The sequence below is a fragment of the Monodelphis domestica genome, chromosome 7, assembly GCF_027887165.1.
Source record: "Monodelphis domestica isolate mMonDom1 chromosome 7, mMonDom1.pri, whole genome shotgun sequence".
In the NCBI taxonomy this organism is placed as follows: Eukaryota; Metazoa; Chordata; class Mammalia; order Didelphimorphia; family Didelphidae; genus Monodelphis; species Monodelphis domestica.
In genome coordinates this window covers 7360170-7378020 of record NC_077233.1, presented here as the reverse complement: position 1 = coordinate 7378020, position 17851 = coordinate 7360170, and the positions used below count along the sequence as shown (strand labels likewise).

The following is a 17851-nucleotide window of genomic DNA, read 5'->3' as shown; positions in this document are numbered from 1 at the left end:
TAGCCCAGTTCCCCCTTTGGCCTGACATGTTTTGATCTCCCACAGTTATTTGTGTCATGCCTACAAAATAACCTTGCACTTATTTGGTGTGTATGTGAGAATCACATTATCCTTTAGGTACATGTGTCTCCCAAGCTAAAGGGAAGATCCTTGAGGAGAAGGATTGTTTCATTTGGGGTTTTATATTCTCAGTACCTAACAAGCCATCTGGCATATGACAGGTGATTCAAATTACTTTTTCACTGATTGATTGATTGATTGATTGATTGATTTGTAAAAGTTAGTGCTATCTACAATGAAATGAGCTGTAGGGGTAGTGAGAAATCCATATAGAGGCCTATAAGCAGGAGCTGGAAGGCTACTTACTGGGATGTTTTACATGAGAACTTAACTCCACTATATGAGCTGAATGAAATGACCCGACAGACTCCGAAAATCTCAAAGGTAAGAATAACCTCTAGGGTATCTAGTTTAACTTATCCTGATAACAGTAACTCCTCAATAGCCATCAAAATGTTAATGTAGCTAATGCTGAATTTCCCAGAGTAGCCCTTTGCACTTTTCAGTAGTTCTAATGCTTAACTGGTCTCAAAGTTTCCAATCAAGAACCAAGACAAATCACACACTGAAGTTCTTGAAAGAAAAAGCAACCTGGTAATGAAGGATTGTTGAGTTGCAAAGGACCTTTGGAAGGCTTTAGTGGATGGGGTAAGCACTTCAAGACTAGGGCAGGGGAAATACCATCTTGACTTCTAAAAAAGAGAAAACAACAAATACTGCAAGGCACAAACTCATGAGGTCAACATCTAGAAAAATTCTGTAATATTTTACTGAGGGAAGGGTTTGTGAACATTTAGGAAGGGAAAAGACACAATCATTCAAACTGAGTAAAACTAACATTACAAGAGGGAAGGATGACAATCTTATGGCTCTTATGGCTAGCAAACTCTACCTTTCCCAATTCCTGTGGAAGCTGAAATCCCTGCTACCACTATCACTACCTCAGCCCTGCTCCTCCCATGACAGTATTTTGCTTTTTTCTTTCCTTCTATTTTGTCCACTGAATACCTAGCTAGGGGTACAGTAGAGGTTTGGCCAGGGTCCAGTGCTTTTGGAGCTTACTTTCTAGCTGTGTGAACCTGGCCAGTCTTTTCACCTCTGTCTACCTCAGTTTCCTCATCTATAAAATGAGAATAACAATAGTACCTACTTCTCAAAGTCATTGTGAGGATCAAATGAGGCAATATTTGTAAAGTGCTTTGCAAATATTAAGGCATTATATGAATGCTGGGTAAAATTATTATTTCCTCACCCCCATTCTATTTTTAAATGCCTTCCATAAAAAACAAATGGTCATCCGCTAACCTCATTTTCATTATTGAGTGCATCACTAGAACAGAACATGAAATTTCACCAATTTGTGCACCAACATTTCTTTCATTCTTGTGAATGGGATTTTGAGATGTAGGCAAGATGATAAGGCTGTCCTTAAATGTGGTTCAATGAATGGACCTTTAGAAAAGTCATTAATAGGTCAAGATCAGTGTGGAGTAAGTCCCTGCTGGAGTGCCCTATGGATTTCTCCTTTGTGCTATGCTGTTGAACATTTTTACCCATGATTTGGATGAAGGCAATGGAATATATCCTTATCAAGTTTATAAGTTACACAATAAATTACACAAAATGGGAAAGTTTCAATGGCATGGAATATGATAGTGTCCCTGATAAAAAAAAATCTCTCAGCAGATTAGAATGATGAATGAGATCTAATGAGATTAAATGGAATGGATGTAAATGAAAAAATTTAAAACTGTAAAAAAAATAAAAAGAGTAATAGCTTACCTTTATAAAACATTTTAAGGAGTGTAAATCACTTTAAAAATACTATTTCTAGGTTTTTAACAATGTATAACCAAGTGGAATTGATTGTCAGCTCTGGGAGGGAGGAGAGAAGAGGGGAGGGAAAGAATATGAATCATGTAACCAAAAATATTCTAAATAATTAATTAATTTTTTAAAAAAGAAAAAAAGAACATTTTAATCCAACTAAAAAATAAAAATACTATTTCTTCTGACCCTCTTCACAATTTTGTGAGGTAGCTATTATTGTTAGCCTTACTTTACAGATGAGGAAACTGAGTCTGAGAGAGATTATTTGACTTGTTCAGGGACATACAACTAGTAAGTGTCTAAGTCAGGATTTAAAATCATGTTTTTTTCTGAGTCCATTCTTAACCACTACATCTTGAACTAGGGATTTAAAGAAGTGTGGCTAGATAACTGTTTTTGTTAAAAGATTTAGATAAAAGTAGTATAATATAGAGGAAAAACACACTTATCTAGGAGCCAAGAGAAAGCTGAGGCTAGTACTCTGACTTAACTTCATGGTACAAGGACCCTTACAGCTTTGAGATTTTCTGATTCTGTGGTCTATAAATCTAGGATTCTCTCTGTCCTGTTACCTTACAAAAAGCTAAATTTTAGAGTCTGTGGCCATCTTCTCTAGTGCTGAAACTTTTCCTGTTGCCAATCATCTAAAAAATAATGGAATCTCAGGTCAATGGATGTCTTTTTGTTTTTTAAATCCTTACCTTCTGTCTTGGAGTCAATACTTGGAGTCATTATTGACTCCAAGGCAGAAGAGTGGTAAGGGCTAGGCAATTGGGGTCAAGTGACTTGCCCAGGGTCACACAGCTGGGAAGTGTCTGAGGTCAGATTTTAATCTAAGATCTCCTGTCTCTAGACCTGGCTCTCAGTCCACTGAGACACCCAGCTGCTCCCTCAATGGATGTTTTGAACTCACAAGACATGTGAATTTGCCTTCAAACTTGGAAATATCCATTCAGAGGTTGATATTCCATCACCTACTTGGAAAAGGACTCCTAAAGCAGAAAGGGCTGGTAAGGAGGACCCAGAAGCAAGTGCTTTTCATTGAGTTCATGCTTCACATAAGGGTGGCACATCTCTATACACTCCCCCCACCCCATGACCTGTACAGGAGATTCACAGCCAGGAGAGCTCCTTTAACAAATGTTAGTTCTCCCCTGACGTTGCCATGGAAGGGGAGGAAAACCAAGGATCCACCAAGGATTTGTCATGTCATATAAAAATGTCAATTCATTTTATTCCCAAGACACTAAACTAATGTTGCCATGACAAGAATCGGCACACTCGCCAAGATCGCACACACTTACCTGGAACCAGGAATGGTAAGCTCAATAAAGGGAAGGAGGAAGAGAAAGAGGGAGGCATGCCTGTAAGTAAAATTTGTGAAATAGATGAGAAGATGGGAGGAAGGGGAGAATCCTAGAATAATATTTCCAGGGCTTAGGTGGTCTTCCTCAGGGCCCTCTTCATTCATGAAGAGCCATATTAGATAAGCTTTTAACAGCTCCTGGGTCCCTTTCTCTGGGTGCTGTGCTCCAGACTGAGAAAGGAAGATTGGAGTCTGAAACCCACCTCAGATACTTTTTAAACGTATGACCCTGGGCAAGACATTCATCTCTTCTCGGACAGTGTTTTCTGTTCTGTAAATATGGATAATAATGTGTATATATAAACAAAGTTTTTTTTGAGAATGACAGATGCAGAACTGGGATCTTTAACATCCCCCTCCTTTTGTATAGGAAGAAATGAAGGCCAAAAGTAGGCAAATGACTTATCCAAGGCAGTTAAAATATTAAGAAGCCAAATTTGAATTCAGATTCAATCCTTTCATTTCAAGTTCAGCACTCTTTCTGCTATACTATACTGTCTAGTAAATGAGATAATAACTAAGAAATACTACAAAAAGGGAGCTAGTAGGAAGATTATTGTTTTGCTAAAAAAATTAGTAATACAATGGAGTTTTTAATTTAAATGTGTGAAAGATAGTATCTTTTGAGCTTATAAAATCCTATTCTCCAAATTTGTATAAGTCAATGCCAAAATTAAAAAATAAACATATGAATTCCAAGCTCATATGAAGGTAGGATCAAAAGTTACCTGCACTTTGTATCTGCCCCAGGAACCAGCACAGTGCTTTGGACACAGTGGATACCTGATAAATATTCAATTAATGGTGAAGAGAATAGGCAGTAGTTATTCCCTACCCGCCCCCCATCTTTCTTTGTCTTTGGTCTTTTCTGTAAATAATACTGAAATAATTGTGACAGTAGTAATAGCTGGCATTTATAGTTTGCCTTAAGGTTTGAAAAGTGCATTACAAATATAATATATTCTTTAATCCACACAACAACCCTGTGAAATAGATGCCCTTTATAATCTCACATTTTACAAATGAAAAATCCGAGGCTGAGAAAAATTAAATGACTTGTCCAGAGTCACATAATCAAGAAGCTAGGTCATTCAGTGGATAGAGCACTGGACTCATCTTTCTCAGCTCAAATCTGGTCTTATCACATACTGTGTGACCCTGGACAAGTCACTTAATCCTGTTTGCCTCATTTTTCTCATCTATAAAATAAACTGGAGAAGGAAATGGCAAACCCCTCCAGTATCTTTGCCAAGAAAACCCTAAATGGGGTCAGAAAGAGTTGGAAATGACCAAAAAGTGGCAGTGCAACAACAGCAACAAAATCTGAGTCATGTTTCCAACCCAGGTCTTTGTGGTTCCACGTATAGCACTCTTATCTACTTTCTCCTCACAGAGCAACAATAATCGTGTCAGGAAGTTCCTGCCTCAAGCATGAGCTGTATTCCAAAGGTTCTTTGGGTGATAGAATTGAGCAATTCTAGAGATTTTTTATTCAAACTGTGTCTCACTAATACAGAGCTCAAAGAACATCTGTTCTCAGTCTCTCCAGACATAGACTAAACAGCTTTAAAAAGTGCATTTCACTTACAGAACTTCTTGCGTATCTTTCTCAAGAAAAAACACAAAACTAATTTTTCCTATTTTAAACTTGGGCCATGAATTCAATTGACTCTGAATGCAGGTGTTTAGCTCTGCCAGGTAAACTTGTTATTTTATTGAGAAGCTTTCATTTCCAATCAGAATTTGGAAACAAAATACTTCATCTCATTCTGCCGTTTGGCCTGCACATCATCTGGGCAACAGAGGTTCTTCTCTGCCATGTGTCCAATTCCAAAAAATATTTTTAGTCCCAGAAGTTTATCCCTTCACATGCCCCAGTTCCATTCAAATGCAAAAGTGTTATCATTGAAAAAGAGGGACTTGATTCCTGGGTCCCATTTTCCAAAAAGCCTATTAGGAAACAGCAAAATCATTGGAGTAAATGGTTCAAATCCTGACTACTTTGGAGCAAATTGTTTCCACCCTAGGTTCTAGTTTTCTTGTCTCAAAATATGATAGGGAGTCGGACAAGATGATTAAGTTTCCATCTACATTTAGGATCCAGGTCAGTGATGGTGACCCTTTTAGAAACTGAGTACCATGTCCTACCCTCCCAGAGACCAAATGACCCCCACCCTCTTACCCCAGATAAGACAGGGAAGAAGCACTTCCATTGGGCTGCTGGGCAGAGGGGCGAGTGAAGTGAAAAATTGTCCTCAGATACAGTGAAGAGGGGGAAGGAAGCAGCTTGGCCTGCAGAGTCCCTCTGGCTTTCTAGTAATGAACTCTGGCAGGTGAAGGTGTTCATGCCCACAGAGGGCTCCGTGTGCCCTCTCTGGCACATGTGCCATAGGTTCACCAGCACAGATCCAGGTTAACCAGAGGCTACTCTGATTCTATGATCTTATTCACTTGGTACCTATGATTAGTGTGTATCTCTGTCTCTGAAGTTCTGTGTCTCTGTTTCTCTGTTTCTCTGTGTGTCTTTCCCTCTGTCTCTATCTTTTCTGTCTGGCTCTGGCTCTGTCTTTGTGCTCTTGTCTCTCTCTCTCTCACACATATACATACGTAGAAAAAACAATAAATTCTTAAAGCTTTGTCCCCAAATATGGCCATTTGGAATTTAGAATGCATTTTTCTATCCATAGAAACAATGTTAAAAAATGGGAGGGCAATCTGTTACCTCAGTTGTGTACCAAGCTTGCCATGAAAGGCTCTACACTAAGTCCAGCTGTGCCTCAAGGGCCACATCCTTCATAGTCGCCTTCACTTCTTGGGAGTTTTCTTGATCACTCTCTATCAAGTGGGAATAAAAATACTTGGACTGCTTGCCTCCCAGGACTTCAGAGAGGAAAGAATTTAGAAAATCTGCATAGGAATGCTTTATTGTGATCTCTTATTAATGAGCATATTCCCTCTGAACTCAACAAAAGGAGTGTCTGAAGGGAAGCAGAACCAAAAATGCATTTCTCTAGTGCCTCCTATGGGCCAAGTACTGTTAATGCTTTGGCCCAATATAATTTTTTCTTCTTCACTGTGCTATTATTATTCTCATTTTACTGTTCACTAAACTGAAGCAGACAAAAATTTACTTACTTGTCCAGGGTCACAAAGCTAGTAAATGTCTGAGACTGAATTTGAACTCAGATCTTCCTGACTCTAGACTCAGCACTCTATCCATTGCATTAATTCACACATTGAAACTATATGCAGGGGAAAATATTGGAAATATCAGCTATTATAAAGCTAATAACTAAACAAAAGAGAAAAACAAATGCATAAGAAAGTTGTTTATTTTGAAAGCTAGTACTTAAGCAGAAGTATATCATGAGGGAAAGATGTGATCATCTAAGGATTGTGGAATTTCCAAAGAAGAGAAATCGATTCTTGGGAACATACAAGGAATTTGGAGGTTGATCAATGTGGCAAATAGTGTGCTCAAAGCTGGGGATAGGAAAATCAATAAACCAGTCCCTGCCCCTCAGGAAGCTAACTTTCTATCAGAAAAACAACACATTTGCAAATGTACATAACACAATATATTCAGGTGTATAGATTGTAATTTGAGGGGAGGCAGAAACAACTAGGAGATCAGATCAGTCAAAACTACATGAAGAAAGAAGCTTGAGCTAAGCCTTGGAGGAAGTAGGGGTGAGAGTAAGGAGAGATCATATTACAGACATAGCAGACATGATCAATTCTTCACAATCTATAATATCTTTTAAAAAATTTAAATTTATCGACATATTTTGTATTGGTACAACAGGTACAAATAACAACAAATAACCCAACAACTCCATTCTTTAGAAAAGCACATTCCTCCCTCCCCCCCCCAAAAAAAAAAGATTTTGAACTATTAACAGAAAGGAGCTCTATGTGCCTTTTAACTCTAATAGTCCAATAGCACAACTGACCATTGAAATTAATCAGTTTTGTCCCTTTTGCCTTGCTCAATTTATTTACACTGTTATAGTCATAGCAAGCAGTTCGATGGCTCAACGACTAGAATGCTAGACTTGGAGTTAGGAAGATTCATCTTCCCAAGTTCAAATCCAGTCTCAGACACTTATTAACTATGTGACCTTTGGCAAATCACTTAACCCTTTTGCCTCGGTTTCCTCATCTATAAAATGAGGTTGAGAAGGAAATGATAAACCACTCCAATCTCTTTGTCAAGACAGTCCCAAATGGGGCACAAAGAGTCAGACATGATTGAAATGACTGAGTAACCACAACAGTAATTACACACATTGTTCTTTTAAGTCTGCTTTCTTTGCCCCCCACCCCACCCCATCTTCTCTTTCTGCCATTCAGTTCTTTGATGACATCATATATTCCTGTTTTGTTTTGAGGTTCCTCATTGAGATTATGTTTCAGCTCGCTCTGATCCTCATAGTGTGTTTATGTATGTATGTAGATGTATGTATATATGTACATACATATATTATATGTATGGTTTAAATACTGTACATGGTATCTAAATGGAATGAACAAGCATTTATTAAGCATATTTACAGTAAATAAAAACCCGCATCTAGATAGAGGAATGGTTAGAGCAATGGATTTGGGGTAAGGGAGAATTGTGTTTGAATTCTGCCTCAGAAATGTACTATCTACATAACTTTTGACGAGTTATTTAATCACTCTCAGAATGATTGGATCAATTTGCAACTCCACCAACAATGCATTAGTATACCAATTTTGCCATATCTCTTCCAACATTTATCATTTTTCTGTACTGTCATATTGACCAATCTAATAGGTAAGTGGTACTACCTCAGAGTTGTTTTAATTTACATTTCTCTAATCAAGAGTTATTTAGAACCTTTTTTTCATATGATTATTAATAGCTTTTAGTTTTCATTTAAAAACTGCCTCTTCGTATCTTTTGACCATTTATCAATTCAATAATGGCTTGGATTCTTATAAATCTGACTTAGTTCTTTATATATTTGAAAAATGAGAACTTTATCAGAGAAATTTGTTATAAATCCCCCCCCCTCAGTTTGCTGTTCCTCTTCTAATCTTGGTTGCATTGGTTTTGTTTGTATGAAACCTTTTTAATTTAATATAATCAAAATTATTTACTTTATATCTTATAATGTTCTCTATCTCTTATTTGGTCATAAATTCTTTCCTTATCCATAGATCTGACAGGTAGACTATTCTTTGTTCCCTTAACTTACTTATAATATCATTCTTTATGTTTAGATCATATATCCATTTCGACCTTATCTTGGTATAAGGGGTGAGATATTGATCTAAATCTAATTTTTACCATACTGTTATCCAATTCTCCCAGAAGTTTTTTTTTTAATCAGATAGTGAGTTCTTGTTCCAAAAGTGGGATCTTTGGGTTTATCAAATACTGGATTGCTGAAGCCATTTATCCCTAATCTATTCCATTGATCCACCTTTCTATTTCTTAGCCAGTACCAGATTATTTTGATAGTTATTGCTTTCTAGTACAGTTTAATATCCAGTACTACTGGGCCACCATCCTTCACATAGTTTTTCATTAGTTCACTTGATATTCTTAATCTTTTGTTCTTCCAGATGAATTTTATTATTTTTTCTAGTTATATAAAATTGGGTAGTTTGATTGGTATGTGACTGAATAAGTACATTAATTTAGGTAGGATTGTCATTTTCATTATATTAGCTCAGCCTACCCATGACCTATTGATGTTTTTCCAATTGTTTGGATCTAACCTTATTTGGGTGAAAAGGGTTTTGTAATTGTGTTAATATAATTCCTGCATTTTTCTTGGCAAACAGATTCCCAAATATTTTATATTGTCTAGAATCATCTTAAATGGAACTTCTCTTTCTAACTCTTGCTGCTTGGCTTTGTTGAAAATATATAGAAATGCTGATGATTTATGTGGGTTTATTTTATATCCTGCAACTTTGCTAAAGTCATTATTTCAGCTAGATTTTTTTAGTTGATTTTCTAGGATTTTCTAAGTATGCTATCATATTATCTGCAAAGAGTGATAGTTTAGTTTCTTCAGTGCTTACTTTAATCAATTTCTTTATCTTCTCTAATTGCTACTGCTAGCCTTTCTAGTAAAATATTAAACACTAGTGGTGATAATTGGCATCCTAAAAGCTAGTTTCATAAAAAGTTCGCTATTATAAGCTCTCTCCTTGAAGGGAAAGAAGATAGCTGGGAAGAGAAATTGGGCACAATAGTTCATGTTGGTCACTGCCAAGTGCCAACATATGAGGACAATTTTTGTCTGCTCAGAGATAGAGAAGATGATCTCACAGGATCTTGAGCCCAGTTTTGTACGTTGCCAGAGTCCTTTGTTTATTATGTTTTGTGGTGGCTTTAAGTGCTGGTTCTGTATTTTATGATGGGGAGGTTTCTGCATTGAATTCCCCACCACCTGAAGCAGGAGGGACTCCTCCAAGATGCATTTAGTGTACACATTGACACACATTCTAACACTGGTAACTGTTATTAGACAAAGATTTCAAGTTGGCAAAGTACTTTGTGTACATGCTTTCACTTGAGTTTTGTAAGAACCCCATGGAATAGATTGAAAACAGGCATGATTTCCAAAATTTTAAAAATGGGGAAACGAGGCTTGGTTGGTTAAGTGACTTGACTAGATGTATCTGATTAAAAAGTATCAGAAAGAATTTGAACCCTGGTCTTTCTGAGTCTGTAGCCAGCATTCTGTCCATTAGAGGCAGCTAGAGACAGGAGAAGCACCTACTTGGCACAGTAAATAGAGCACTGCGTATGGATTCAGAAATACCTGAGTTTGAATCTAGCCTCAAACACTTACTAAGTGTGTGACCCTGGACAAAACATTTAACCTCTGTTTGCCTCAGTTTCCTCAACTGTCATGCTATTATAATAGCACCTGTTGCTCTGAGAATCAAATAAGATATTTGTAAAGCATTTATCACCGGGTCTGGCGTATATATATATATATATGTATATATATATATATACACACACCTATTCCCTTATCTCCTGCCCCTGTTATGCCATTGTCCCTCTCTAACTCCAAATCAGAGGGCAAGAAATATATTGAAGAACTGAGAGTACATCAGTTATTGAAAAAATTTAACCTATTGCAGGCATCTAAGAATTTATTAAGAGAAGCAATCTCATTTTATCCATAGAAAACTATGACTTGCAGGGTGCCTCATGGCAGCTGTTGATATTGCCTCTCTCTGCCTAGAAGACAACTGTTTTTGTGACTTTTGCTGATCCAGGAAATCATTTGGTTCCATTGCAATGGCACTTCTATGATGCTCTATGCTTGGCTTTCTCTATTTCTTGTTCACCAAGTTGAGACTACCACAAATTATATCTGAATGACATCCTGACATGCTACAAGTGGTGAGATTGGTGGGTGCCTCATGGAGGGCCACAAGTTTTGACCAGAGGATTCTCTGTCATCTTCAGCCCTGACGCTGACTGATGCCAACAAAGCAAAGACCCATTGGGTTGTCACTGGCCCCTCTTACATTCATTTGAGCTGAGAAGACACTGTCACTCTGCCCCTGAGCCACTGTAGTTTACAAACACAAAAATCTGATCAAATATAGTGAAAATTGTCAGAGGAACCTGAGTTCAAAGAGTTTCCTATCTTTGGTGATTTTAGAGAAACTTCTGCAAAGAATTCCCTTTATCATAGACTGTCAAAGAGTTGTTTGGGGAGAGCATGTTTTCCATTGGTGTCAGTGCCTCTGTGAAGCTTAACCTTGAAGCAATCTCTCCTTTCTGACATATTTCTAGAGGTATGCTATCAGAAATGCACACTTCAAAATATCAATAGTGTATTAGTATTTGCAAATTGCTTTTGGAGGCCATTTGAAAGAGGACAGACAGAGAGGAAGCCTGGTGTCATGGACAGAATGCTGAACCTGGAGTCAGGAAAATCTTGGTTCATACACACCCTGAGGCTTACTAGCTTTGTGACTATGGGCAAGTTAGATAATCTCCCTAAGTTTTAGAATACTGATCTAGAGTTAACAAGACCTGGGCTCAAATCCTGCTGCTTCTACTTGCTATCTCTTTGAATCTGACTAAATCACTTAAATTCTCTGAACCTGCAGCAACCCACTAAAAGATTTTGCTCCATCACACTCAATTATCAATACCTTTTAAAAAAAACCTTACTTGTTGTTTTAGAATCAATATTGTGTATTGGTTCCAAGGCAGAAGAGTGGTAAGGACTAAGCAATGGCGGTTAAATGAATTGCCCAGGATCACACAGCTAGGAAGTATCTGAGGCAAGATTTGAACACAGGACCTCCTATCCCCAGGCCAAACTTTTGATCTACTGAGCTATCTAAATGTTAGATCTATTTTGGATTTTTTGTTTTTGTTTTTAAACCCTTACACCTTTTGGTCTAGTATATAAGACAGAAGAGCAGTGAGGGCTAGGCAATCAGGGTTAAGTGACTTGTCCAAGATCACAAAGCTAGGCAATGTCTGAGGCTAAATTTGAACCTAGGTCCTCTTGGTTCCAAGCCTGGAACTCTATCCACTGTGCTACCTAGCTGTCCCATGGAGGTAGTTCGTGTACATAGTTACAAACACTTGATACAGTGAAAGGATTCTTTTCTTATTTTTTCATGGTATAGAAAATGAATAAAAAGTACAGTATCCTCAAGAAAAGTTCACTGATAAGAGACATCCTGGTATGTGACAGAACTTTCATTCACTGGAAGCTTAAGAGCAAAGGACAATAGAATTAGAACTGGAAGGGACTTAGAGATCAGTCCAACTCTTATTTCACAAAGAATAAAACTGAAGCCCAAAGAAGAGAAATTACTTGACCATGATCACCCTAGACAGTAGAACTGAGAATTGGCCCTAGGCCATTGGCTCCAAAGGCAGTGTCCTTCCTACTGAGCACTAGAGGTGTATAAAATATACCAAACAGCAGAGATTTGTTAAAGAACCATGATGTGCTAGACATGGGGGTAGGTTCTGGGGACACAAGAGAGAGAGAAAGAAGGAGGCAGGAAGGGAGAGAGAGAGTATGCATGTTTGGAAATCATCTCAATGCTTAAAAAAATAAAATAGATTCTTATCTATTTGGGATGGTCCAAATTACTTACAATAAGAAATAGACTTGGGTCAGCTCTCTAGGCCCTTTCCAGCATTATAATCCCAGGAGACCATATTAACAATTTCTTGAGGTTAAGTTGGATTTGACCCCCAATTCTCAAGTTCTAAGTTCAATGGAAAGCCCCAGCCAGAAGGTTACCTGGATTGTAAAATCTGACTTTAATCACTGTTGGAAGAACTAGGGTAAACAACCCATCTCAGAACATTGAGAGGACTGTTTTTTTCATCCAGACTGATAAATTCTCAACCCCCTAAGTAGTCCCAGGTTCCATCTGCCCAAAGTGCTCTCCTTGGGGAGCTGAGTGCTTCTCAAGCTCTCTCTAATCACAGCCTCACCTCCCAGAGGGGCTGCCTCTTGCATTGCACTTTCCACTCTATGGAAGGTATCAATTCTCTCCTCTTCAGAGAAATGGGCTGCCCTTCCTCCTGCCTTTTGTCTTCCCAAAGTCCCTCAGGAATTGGTCCTCCCAATATGGAAACATGTATGTTTACCCCAGGGCAGTTCCTGATTTCAGAAGGACAGAATGGCTGAGCAGACCCCAAGACTCTGATGGCTTTGGTCTAGGAAGGCAGAGCCACTAAGTGTTACTTAAGTGCTTCCCTTCTTTCCCTCTCAGGGAGATGCCATCCTGAAAGAAAAAGCCATTCTGAACTGGGAACCCCATCCTATGCTGAGAAGGAAGAAGTAGTTTTAAGGAAATGAAAATGCAAACCAGACACCTGGCAGTCCTTAGTAATAGAGTCAAAAGCCTCACTGGGAGGAAAAAAGTCTTTATTTAGAATGAATCTCCTTCCTAATCCATAGGAAATTTTAGATATTGGAAACCAATCTATGTTTTTGAAAGATTGTAGCTCAGTTCAATGGCATGGAATGCCATCTATCAGAAGGTTTTTCTGACCCTATCCCCTTCCATTGCTGGTGGCCTCGACCCTTATATTTAAATAGATCTGGGGCATTATCAATTTTGGGGGTTGTTCCAAGGACACAGATCATAATCAATCCATTCCTATCCATCTGTTACCATTCTCTTTCATCTCCTCCTATAAGTTCTCCTCTCTCCAAAATTACTTGTATTTACTTTGCATTTTTAATGGATATTTGTCATCATCTCTCATTGACTGTGAGCTATTTAAAGGCAGAACCTTAATCATATTTTTAATGTGCACTCCTAATAATCAATTGATTAACATTCATTAAGTGTCTACTATGTGCCAGGCATTGTGCTACATAATGAGGAGGCAAAATGAGGCAAAAGATAGTCTCTGCCCTTGACAAGCTCACAATGGAATGGGGAAGACAACATGCAAACAAATATGCACAGACTGTATACAGAATGATTAGGAAATAATGAACAGAGGAAAGGTACTAGAATTAGATGGGTTGGGAAAGATTTCCTGTAATAGGTGGGATTTTAGTTGGGACTTGAAGGAAGTCAGGGAAGCCAGGAGATAGAGATGAGGGGGAGAGCATTTCAGGAACTGGGAACAGCCAGAGAAAATGTCAAGCTGAAAGCTCAGGAGCTGAGGGATGGAAGGTTTGGATGGCTGTAAAATCCCAACAGATGTAGTATCTCAGCACCTAGGACAGCACCTGAAATAGAGTGGGTGCTTCATAAAAGCCTGATAGGTTGAGCAGAAAAGTCCCACTTCAGGGATTCCATCCCCTAATTCATAATTCAATGAAATAGCTACATATGAAAATAAGGCAAAGCTGTCTCTCTTTCCTCTAATCATGAGATGTCTTGCCAGCATTCTTTTCATTTTTTTTCAGATTCAGAAGGAATTTAGGAAATCATGATTCAGACCCAGAATGGTGGAATCTCTATGTGCCTCCTCTTCATAATAAGAGCCAGTAACCATGATTTATCCTACACAGACCCCAACGAACTCCTAGACCTCAGCACTGGGACATCAGAGACTGCTTATCTTATGAGTTATTAACCTATGTCGGATATAATATCCTCCCATCTGGATGAGTAATTTAGTATTTCATTAAGCATTGCTGGTGATTGTTCAAATAAGATAATTTATTCAAAATACTTTGCAAACCTTAAAGCTCTGTACATTTTTTTGTTTTTTAAAAATAAGTAAAATAAGACTATCAATAAAATAATAAGTCCAAAAAATTAAATTCAATTAAATGTGCTGAACTGGGCATCTGGGTTAAATTTTCACTTCTTTCATGTACTCATTCCAATAGCTCTGTGAAATGGGTACTATTACTATACTGAAATGAGAATTATTACTATACTGAGGCTCACAAAGTTTAAGTGGCCAGAACACATACAGATGAAGAGCTTTTCAGTTAACAAAATATTTCCTTCATAATTTCTTTCTAAAATAGGGAGCCCAAATCTGAGAACCCTGAGTTCTACAGATAAGGAAATGCAAACTCAGAGAAATTAAGAGACTTATTTATATATGATCACACAGTAAGTTTTAGAGATGGAACTCAAACTCAGGACATCTGACACCATACTAGCACGTCTGCTACACCCTGTTGCCTCTCCAAATCTTCCTGAGTTTCAATATTGATCTTATCACTATGCTGATCCTGAATAGATAGACTGACCATTTGTGGCTAGGTTTCAGAATGTTTGGGGGGGAAAGATAGGAATGCTTATGGAGAAGCTTCTCAGAGAGCAAATTCTTTGGAACATTGAAGGGGAAAATTTTCTTCCCATTGCTCCATCTGTCAAGATTGACAGAAAAAAATGATTATTTTGGAGGGAAAGAGGGGTGGCCCTTCTTTGTCCCCTAGAGATTTTAATTTCACTTGTAAAAGAAAGAACATATCTGAGAACCTGAGACTTTAAGATTTCTTAAGCACTGAGTCTTAGATCTCTCTCTCTCTCTCTCTGTCTGTCTGTCTGTCTCTCTCTCTCTGTGTCTCTCTTCCCCCTCTCTCATCTCTGTCTTGATGTGTATAATTGTCTTCTCTCTTTTTTTCTCTCTCTGTATCTTCTGTCTTTCTATGACTCTATCTTTCTATTTCTTCCCTTCTGTCTATCTCTATCTCTCTTTTTCTGTCTGCTGTCTGTCTACTTTCTGCCTCTTCCCTTCTCCCTCATTTAAATGATTTTTGTACAATCTCTGGGTAGTTTTACATTGGGAGACATTTTTATAGATGAATAACAAATTCTAAAATGCAAATAGTGATTTATCTCACAAATGCAGAACTAGATTTTGGCATAGTAGTGATCCAGACAGGTCACAGCAAGTCATTCTTAGGAGTTTGAAAATAGTAAAAATTCCAGGAAACAATTCTCCTGAGTTTGCTGATGAGCTAGCTGGTCCCCTTGTGATTCTTTGTCTTTCTCCCCTGACTTACTTCTTTCCCGTCTTAAAATGGGAGAGTCAGTGGTTAATCTCAGATCTCAAATACACTGCATAGCAGCTCATGCAGAAAGAAGAAAATCAAAGAAACAGGTTTGAGAGATGGAGCAATTTCAAAAATTTAGATCTGATTATTCAACTTTGGGGTAGGAGTGGAATAGGGAACAGAAATAAACCAACCAGAAGTTTGACTAAAGTAGAATGAGATTCGACAGCAACATTTTTTAAATCCAGGTTTTATTTACAATGTTCTTTCCAAGTGGTTAAGTTTTTAATATTTGCCTAATGTGAGAAAGGAATACAGCTGCATGATTTAAAGAAAAGAACAAAAAAGGTGGATGGGGGTTGTTTTCTCCCGTCACTATGGAAAATCTGAGAGAAAAACTTTCTTTCCTTTCAACATTATCCTTCTCACTGAGCAAATATGAGTTTCCACATCGTTTACCAATTCCATCCTCTTCTTTGAAAACCAAAACCAAAAATAACCCCCAAACCTTCAAACTTGAAGGATTCCTTTGGTTTACTTTAGACTTTGGGCATCTATAAACTGCCAACCAGTTAATCAGTTACCAACTGTTAGTCAACCAATAGGGGGCACTCACTACATATTTTGATGTGGGGGTTAAAAATACCTTATTCAAAACTTTCTCTCATGTTCCCTTTCTTTTGCTATCCAAATAAAAACTAAGGAGATTCTTCTTCCTCTAATACATTAAGATGAGTTTTGACAGCAAACACAAGAAGAGAATGAATGACTCAGTGAATTGGGCCTCACAGAGATTACTTAATTTAATTCAATCCAATGAACTTTTATTAAATTACTATCCCATGCCAAGCAAGCACTGTGCTAGGTGAGTTGGGTACAAAGGCAAAATAGGGAAATGGTCCCTACCCTTAAGGAGATGGCATCCTACTGGAGGGGAAAACAACACATACACAGCTAAATAAATATATTATTTCAGAAGTGATAGAGCAAAAAAGTTTAGTGTTATGGTAGCTCCCAGGCTTTGGAGTCAAAGTATTTGGGTATGACTTATGACTTTGATTCTAAATACTTGACTTTTAGCCATTCTGCATTTCAGTTTCTTGATCTGTAAAATGAGGTCGTGGACTAGAAACTTCTATTATCCCTTCCAATGCTAACTGAATGATCCTATGGCCTAGATCTATCCCATTAAATTGAAAAACGAAATAAAGAGGACTAGAATTTTGCCTGCTTTGGTCATGAATTTTACTTCAATTATCTTAGATACGATAATTTATTAGATTTTTTTGCCAGCTCCAAAGCACTTGTATAATTGTAAACAAGTATCTTTGTATGCCTATTTTTTCATTTATTCATTCATTGAAAATCAATCAATAAAAATTTATTAAGTACCCACTGTGCTAGGCACTGTGCTAAGCTCTAGGATGCATTTATTATCGAGGGCTAGCACATTGCTAAGTCCTGGGATATTAGGCAAAAATGAAACAAATCCTGCCTTCAAAGGACTTATATTCTATTGGGTAGAAAAGCTGTATACACAGATAAGTATCTATGTATAATGAGAACCTACACATGCTCAGACAATACCAACTTGCTCTCGGCTAAAGCAACATCCCCACGTAGGGAAGCTGAAAAGTCTGCTTTCTGGAGTCATTATGAAGTGAGTTGGAGAGACTATGGAGCATGTGTAGACATTCACAACTGGTTTGGGTCTACTAAACTGGAGGTGAATAATAGATGTTTTTAAGTCATTCATACAGCTTTAGTGGACTTCCATCCTGTCTTTATGGCCTCAGTCTTTTCAGGTTGTCTGTGACTCTTTTGCTCATAACTTCTGATGAGAAACTGTGTTGTAAGGGAAGAAGAGTTGCAGTCATTTCTGCTTTGAGTTCATGTGGCACCAAAACATGGGATTAGGCCCTTGACCTCTGAGTTCATTGTTTGCCATTCTAGGGAAAGGGATTCATGCCATTGGTCTTGGGAGTTTCAAAAACTGGGAAGAATGAATCAGAGGAAAGTAGGAGTCATAGTTCAAGGCAGACTTTGCTACTAGCTAAACATAAATATCCCACAGAAAGGCAGGAACCTTTAAAAGTGACCTTCTGGACCCAAACCAGAAGAAGCTGAGGCAGGA

The 17851-nt window shown here is 37.9% G+C and overlaps 1 long non-coding RNA gene across 1 annotated transcript; it reads left to right on the top strand.

The window, feature by feature from the left end:
* The first annotated feature begins 324 nt into the window (after positions 1-324).
* On the top strand, positions 325-14512 carry LOC103104604 (uncharacterized). Its single transcript, XR_470958.3, has 3 exons — positions 325-444; positions 2744-2900; positions 14167-14512. It is a non-coding gene; the product is annotated as an uncharacterized LOC103104604 (long non-coding RNA).
* Positions 14513-17851: the final 3339 nt, after the last annotated feature.